The 8213-nt window shown below is 40.7% G+C and overlaps 1 long non-coding RNA gene across 1 annotated transcript; it reads right to left on the bottom strand.

Annotated features, from left to right (window-relative positions):
• Positions 1-2143: 2143 nt before the first annotated feature.
• Positions 2144-5789, bottom strand: LOC109772011 (uncharacterized). Its single transcript, XR_002235009.3, has 2 exons — positions 5230-5789; positions 2144-2519 (listed from the first exon to the last, which is right to left on the bottom strand). It is a non-coding gene; the product is annotated as an uncharacterized lncRNA (long non-coding RNA).
• Positions 5790-8213: the final 2424 nt, after the last annotated feature.

Below are 8213 nucleotides of genomic sequence, written 5' to 3'. Positions count from 1 at the left end.
GGGATAGATTGGTAGGAAAAGACCATCGCTCGTCCCCGACCGTCACTCATAAGGAAAGCAATAAAAGAACACCTATGTGTCAAAATTGTCACACAACTTTTACCATACGTGCATGCTACGGGACTTGCCAACTTTAACACAAGTATTTTTCAATTTCACAATTACTCAACTAGCACACTCTAATATTACCACCTTTATATCTCAAAACACTTATCAAGTATCTAACTTCTCATAACATTCAATGAATTCAATTTACAAGATTAATTTCACAATTAAAGCAAATTACCATGCTGTTTAAGACTCTCAAAATAATATAAGTGAGGCATGAGAGATCAATAGTTTCTATAAAATACAACCACCGCCGTGCTCTAAAAGGTATAAGTGAAGCACTAGAGCAAAAACTATATAGCTCAAAATATATAAGTGAAGCACATAGAGTATTCTAATAGATTCCGAATCATGTGTGTCTCTCTCAAAAGGTGTGTACAACAAGGATGATTGTGGCAAAATAACAAACAAAGACTCAAATCATACAAGACGCTCCAAGCAAAACACATATCATGTGGTGTATAAAAATATAGCTCCAAGTAAATTTACCGATGGATGAGGACTAAAGAGGGGATGCCTTCCGGGGCATCCCCAAGCTTTGGCTTTTTGGTGCCCTTGGATTTACCTTGGGTGCCTTGGGCATCCCCAAGCTTAGGCTCTTGCCACTCCTTGTTCCATACTCCATCAAATCTTTACCCAAAACTTGAAAACTTCACAACACAAAACTTAGCAGAAATCTCGTGAGCTACGTTAGCAGAAGAAAACAAAATACCACTTCAAGGTACTGTATTGAACTCATTCTTTATTTATATTGGTGTTAAACCTACTGTATTCCAACTTCTCTATGGTTTATAAACTATTTTACTAGCCACAGATTCATCAAAATAAGCAAACAACACACGAATAACGGAATCTGTCAAAAACAGAACAGTCTGTAGTAATCTGTAACTAACGCAAACTTATGGCACTCCAAAAATTCTACCAAAATAGGAAGACCTAGACAATTTGTTTAATGATCTTGGAATCAGTATTTTATCACGTTCTGGTGATTTTTAACAATTGTTTTCGTGAACAGAAAGTTTCTGGAATTTTCAGCAAGATCAAATAACAATTATCCAAAAAGATCCTATAGGTTTAACTTGGAACAAACACTAATCTATTTATATATAAAAAGTACTTTACGGGCTAAGCAGAAAAAAGAAAATTAGTCTAGAAATTACCACAAAAATTAGAAACGTCTAACCGTTAATTTAATCGTCAAAAAATATATGGCCATCAGATTATATTTAACTTTAAAATTACCCACCATTGCCATTATATTGTAATTGTAATGGGAAAAAATTTCCCTCACGTCTTCCTTTTTTTCCTTTAACATATCTTTACCCTATCAATCCTCACCCACGCCGCCACCGTACGTATGCCACCGATGCAGTCGGTCAGTCGACCTCCTCCGATTGAGTACATCCTCGTCCAGTCAAGCTCCTCCGATCCGGTGCATGCACGTCGACGGCTTCGGTCTCAATTTTGCTGCCACAAGCACGCATGAGTCCACAGGCCTTTCAGTCCATCATGCGGCTCTCCAAGATCGATTGAAGCCATTCAACTCTCCAAGATCGATTGTAGTATTCACGTACAGATAGCTCTCCAAGGTTACTGCGTCATGGGGTGTCTACGTGCTGGGTAAGGGCCACAATTTATTTTCTTGTCCATCGTGCATGCAACTTAGCCTTGATTTATGAGATGCACCCTAGAGGATTTGCATGCTTGGGTTGACCGCGGAGACCGGAAGATAGGGTCCAGGTGGCCACGGGAGATGGCATACAACCAAGGTAGAAACACGTTCTAGGTTTGAACCTATGCCGAGGAACCCCAGCTTGCCTTGGCGCAATACCACACAACGATTCAGGCATACATCCTTCCGCCTCTTAGATCCAGGCTTCCGCTCAGGTCAGCAATCCAGACTTCCAGCCCTACGTCCTTCCTCCTCTTTGAGGTCTTTTTTTGACTCAGGAAAATAGGGCCGGAAGGCACATGCGCCCCTCCAACGTGGATCGCACAACAATATGCAACATGAGCAGCAGCCCAAGCCAAGATAGGTATGTTGATCACTTCTCCCAAACAACCCTACACTAATCATTTGCATGTAATTCTCTTTTGTTTTTGTTCCTAATACCATATATACTAATCTCACAATCAGTCTTACAGTCCATCACATATTCTTTACACCAACCTCACATTCAATCTCATGATCCCATAAAAAAACTCATGATAGGTTAGACTTGTACCCATCATAGGCAACCCTTCAGGTTTTTCACTTGTAGTTTTTGCAGATGATGTAGCTATCACTCCAAATTAATATACACCACCATGATGGCTTTCCCTCAAAGAAGAAAAAGAACTCACAAAAGCAAGTGCCCCAATATCCTCGATTGTGCCATCGGTCCATCAAGTGAGCCTCCAGTAAGTACCATCTGCATAAATCGTATAGAAATGACATAATTTATTTTTTTCTCAAAAGAAGAACATAAACAACAGTACAACTTACGACTGCAATTCAAGGTATGACAACACAATCAAATAAGCTTTGTATTCATGTCCTAAGTTCCCCTTGTGATTTTTCAGCGGTCATTGTACATCAACTTTGCATCCTCGATTGCAATCTAATCTTATTCTTAGAGTTCAATCTTTTCTCAACAGCAAGAACAAAAACAATAGTACAATCCACGTCTTCAATTCAAGGCGCAACAAAACAATCAAATAGCTTTAAGTTCAGATCAAGCTCTAAGTTCCTCGTGCAATTTTTCAGTCGTTATTTTACATGAACTTGCCATCCTCAATTGCAATCTTATTCTTCACTAAATATATGCTTTTATGGACTTGCATGTAACTACAACAATATGATAAAATATACTCATAGTATGTGTTTTTTCACATGAAGACTGGAATTTAATACCCACTGGTATTGGAAGTTGATCTCTTTTATTTCTACAACAAAGAAGAAAATTTGTAAGCTGAAAAAATAATAAAATCATAAATTTTCAAAACCTTAAGGAGTACTCCGTGATGATTTTATAATATATCTATTCCTCTTTAATAATATATGCATTCTATTTATGTAGGAAGAAACAAAGAAAGTTAAAGGTCGGGCACATAGCAAAAATGTGAGAAACCTGCCAAGGTGGTTAAAAGCATCAAATGTACAATCCAACAAGCTTATCCGTTACTAACCATGAATCTTCAAAAGGTGGTATAATAACAATCTCACAACTAAAATATATAATGCAACAATTCAAGTTAAGAACATGTGGATTTGTGATTAAGATTGGACGGGAAAAATATTTGAAATTATTATCTTACTGATGTGAATCCAGTCAATAAACAATGGAAAGAGGTGGAAAAACTACATGCAATATATTGTACAAGTCCATGTTCGCTTTCACATCAACAGGAGGAAAGGTATACACAGAAATAAACAATTTTTGTGGACCTTATGTATTTGTGAATGAACGGCCAAAAAGACCATAGAATAGGAACTCTACTACCTGAAGGTAAAGACAAACCACGCACAACGCAGTTATGCACCTATGACCCTACAAATGAGGTAAAAACTGGATTAACACGTCAGCATCAGAAGATACAAGGGAGTCAACAGAACGTCACATTGTCGAGGGCCTTAAAAATATGTTGGATAGAGATAATAGACTAGCAAAACAATAAGAATGGCAACCAAAGTTGCAGGCTTCATAGTGAATGATATGATAGGGAATAGAAAAGGATCGGATATCATTGTACAGTACAAAGACATTACACCGAGAAGAATATCAAAGAACCATTCATAATTCATGGCTATGCAGTATCCATTATTATTCCCCTACAGAGAATAACATATGAAATACGCATTACATATTAAAAGAAGGTGCAAAATGCAAGAGAAAGCATGTAACAATGTTGGAATGCTGTGAGAGTCATATACAACACCATACTAACCAATCGAAACACTTCCTGGTGTGTGAAAAGCTTAAACTGCATTTCAATGTGGATGCCCTTGCATGCATTTTGCAGTACAAACTGGACTGGATCGAAAGACACCAAGGAAACCTAAGAACGGAATTATATGCTGGCTTGCAAGAGGCAATAGAAAGAGGAGATACAAGGGATGAGCAAGTAGAAAAGAGAATACTACTTCCATGTGCCATACAGCTTCATAGATAGCCCAAGATACAAAGCAAAAAACTACCAAGATGCTATACCAATATGTTAGTGGGCTGGATACGTAGACCTATTTGTGACATTCATGTTCAATGCAGCTTGGCTGGAGATACACTCTATGCTACAGGAAGTAGGCCAAACTGCATCAGAAAAACCTGATATTGTTGACCGAGTGTTCCACATAAAGCTCAAGGAGTTCATGAGAGACATAAGAGAAAGGAGGTACTCAAAACACGTGCAAGTAATACCATGCTGACTTGATCACACCTATTATTTTCTTTTCTATAGCAAATGAACTAACAAGGAGGATGATGTGGTCAAGAACATAGTCAACACAAAAATATTCTAAAGTTGGGAACTAAAAAGACACTTACATATGCTACTAGCCTTTTCTAGATAATCATAAGTAGATGGAAAATTAGTACACTGCAAACTATCCTCAAAATAAAATTGAATTTTCTATGCTAACATGATATGGCAGAATGGATATGATCAGTACTCCCAAAAGTATTGCAAACATGCATGAACATTCGATGGAAATAGCTCAAAAATACTAATTGTCGACACTATATATTATCTAATAGTTCAAGCTTATTCTATTGTACAAGAGAATAGTGACAACATCCATGGATCATTGCAGTTCATATGTAAAATGCAATAGCACCTATTTTCATGTTCACTTATTAAAATTAATTCTATCTTTGGAAAATAGAAAAACTATAGATACTTACAAATGAACAAATTAATTTCTTAATTTGTTTGAATATGAATGGCGGCAGGGGGCCTAACAATTCAGATGCCAGTCCCAAGTCCGGAAAAAGTGTATGGAGGCATAAATAGATTTACATATTTCACTAACAAGTCGTACCTTAACGTACATTATATTGCTTTAGCCATACACACGCAGGGAAAGGATAAGGCACAATAAAAAAATAACAGTATGAGATAGGCAGGAAAGGAAGAAGGGGGGACCTGCAGGTGAAGAATGAGCCGACGACGTGAGGCTTCCATTGCTGAGGATGAAGATGACCTGCCGGGGCGCCTCGCTCCGGGACGCCGCCACGATGTGATGGAGAACAACGCCGCCAACATCCTCACAATCGAGGTGGATTCAAGCTGGATGTGGGAGATGAGATCCACGCCCACGTCGCCTCCAAGGACGCCGACAGCAGCGGCACTGTCAAGATCGACAAGCTCGCCTCCTCCCTTGCGCAGCTTCTCATCGAGCCCTGCTAACCCTCCACCGCCATTGACCGGCCTGGCAGAACGAGGAGCCAAATCAGGTGCACGAGATGGCCACCTCGTGGCCGCGACAGTCAGCCGAGCTGCAGAGGTGCGTGCAGGTGTGTACCACCAAGGTCACGGCACGGAATCAAGAAGGGAAACTGAGTTGGTGTTCATGGGTGGAACGAATTTTGTATAGATGGAATAGAAGGAGATGAAAAGGGGATCAGGCAAGAGAGCCGTGTGCGATGATGAGGCTTCCACCATAAAAAATGTGTACATGCTGTCTACAGTCTACAGTTGCAAGATCCTCTTGGGCTTCAACCATAAAGAAAAATGTTTTTTCTACAAAAAACACAAAATTCCTATTAATCAGTGATTGCGTACAATATTTTATACATCCCTAAAAATAGGTGGAGTTCACATACGTGCTGAAACTACTAAATTATAGTCTAATTTTCTATGGTGCAAAATGTTCTGAACAAATCGAAATATACAGTACATGATCATAAAGAAAACATATTGAACCGATAACAATCATTGATATTTGAAGGATGCACATGGAAATACAATTTCATGTCAACTCGGTACAAACTATCAACACGATCCAACGGCCACATCCGGCAAACCCACGGGTTGGGGAGGTGTTCACAAAGAATTCGATGACAAAGTCTTCGCCCAATATTTCCCACAATGAAAGAGAAATTATTCTCATTTAATCATGAAAAATACCAAACATATGCCTCCGGGTAAAATCATGTTTACAACCACCAATTGACGAACAAACGATAAAAATGACAAATGTTTATAAATGTCATCACACTTGGTTCCAAATCTCCTTTACACAAATAAAATAATATGATCTAATTAATAAACTTAATAAAATTCTAGCCCGCGCATCGAGAGGGCCACTTTGCTAGTTAAAACACAAAAACAAATCTAACCAGAGGCTAGATCAAAGATTTATTCCTAAACAGAACCAAAAAGGAAAAAACTAAAATCAAATTGGGTTGCCTCCCAACAAGCGCTATCGTTTAACGCCCCTAGCTAGGCATTCAGATTTCAATGATGCTCACAAGAAAGACAAGAGTTGAAGCACAAACAGGGCATCATAAAATATGTGAGAATCACATCTAAGTCTAAAATACTTCCTATGCATAGGAATTTTATAGGAAAACAAATTAGCAAGACAAGCAAGATCTAGCATATGCACGGAAGAAGAAAGAAACAATAGCAATCTCAACCTAACGAGAGGAAATTTAGTGACATGAAAATTTCTACGACCATATTTTCCTCTCTCATAATAATTACATGTGGGATCATAAGAAAATTAAACAAAATGGCTATCACAAAACATATTCTTAACACGATCCACATGTATGCAAAGTTGACACTCTTCAAAAATAGTGGGATTAACATTAACTAAAGTCATGACCTCTCCAAACCCACTTTTATCAAAAAATTCATAAGATTGAACATACTCCAAATATGTGGGATCTAAAGTTGACACTCTTCCAAACCCACTTTCAATATTATTGCAAACACTATTATCAATCTCATATTCATCATGGGGCTTAAATAAGTTTTCAAGATCATAAGAAAAATCACCCCAATCATGATCATTGCAACAAGTAGTAGTCATAGCAAAACTAGCATCCCCAAGCTTAGGGTTTTGCATATTATTAGCACAATTGACATCAAAAGAATTTATAGTAAAATCATTGCAATCATGCTTTTTATTCAAGGAGCTATTGTGAATCTTTTCATAAATTTCTTCATCACAATTTTCAGATTCACGAATTTCAAGCAAAACCTCATAAAGATAATCTTGTTGGCGCCTTCGCTATCTGGGTCTTCAATCGCCGCAGCCTGGTAGGCGCGCTCGAGGGAGCACACCGCGTCCTTCTCCTCGCAAGCGATCGTGATGATGTCGCGGTTCCCCGGCATCTTGAGGACATTGTAGCCATGGTGGGTCACCGCCATGAACTTGGCCAGGGCCAGATACCCCAGGATGGCGTTGTACGGAAGGTGGATGTGGGCGACATCAAAGTTGATGAGCTCGGTGCGGTAGTTGTCGCGCTGGCCGAAGGTGACGGGGAGGCGGATCTGCCCTATTGGGGTGGTGGAGCTGTCTGTCACTCCTGAGAGGGGCTTGGTGGGCTGCAGCTGATCATATGGCACTTGGAGGCGGTCGAACATCTCGATGGAAAGAACATTGAGCCCCGCACCGCCATCGATGAGGGTCTTGTTGACAAGGAAATTGCTGATGACAGGCGAGCAAATCATCGAGAGGGCGCCGACAGTTGCCGCGCACTTGAGCTAGTCGGACGAGTTGAGGGTGATGGTGCCCTTGGACCACCTGAGTGGACGCGTGGCCTCGAGCCTGGGAAGGGCTGCGTTCACCTCACGAGTGAACTGCTTGATGATGCGCTGGGAGGCTGGGGCCCGAGCGCCACCCAAGATGCAGGCGATGGCACGAGGCTCCTGGAAGGCGCCAGCCCCCTCATCCTGGTGGTGATTGTCGTTCCTCCTTGGTGGTGGTGGCAGCGGAGGGAGGCCGGCATTGCCCTGAGGACGTTCCTCACGAGGCTGGCCTCTCCAGGCGCCCTCACGAGGCTGGCCTTGCCAGCGATCCTCACGAGGCTGGTCGCCACTCCTGGCGGGGGCCGCGGTCGTCCCACGTCCTCCACTTTGATCTCCTCCATGGCCGCAGCCTCGATCGTTGCGCTCGG

Source organism: Aegilops tauschii, chromosome 6 (assembly GCF_002575655.3).
Source record: "Aegilops tauschii subsp. strangulata cultivar AL8/78 chromosome 6, Aet v6.0, whole genome shotgun sequence".
NCBI lineage: Eukaryota > Viridiplantae > Streptophyta > Magnoliopsida > Poales > Poaceae > Aegilops > Aegilops tauschii.
Note: the sequence above shows the minus strand (reverse complement) of the source record. Positions and strands in the feature narration are given on the sequence as shown.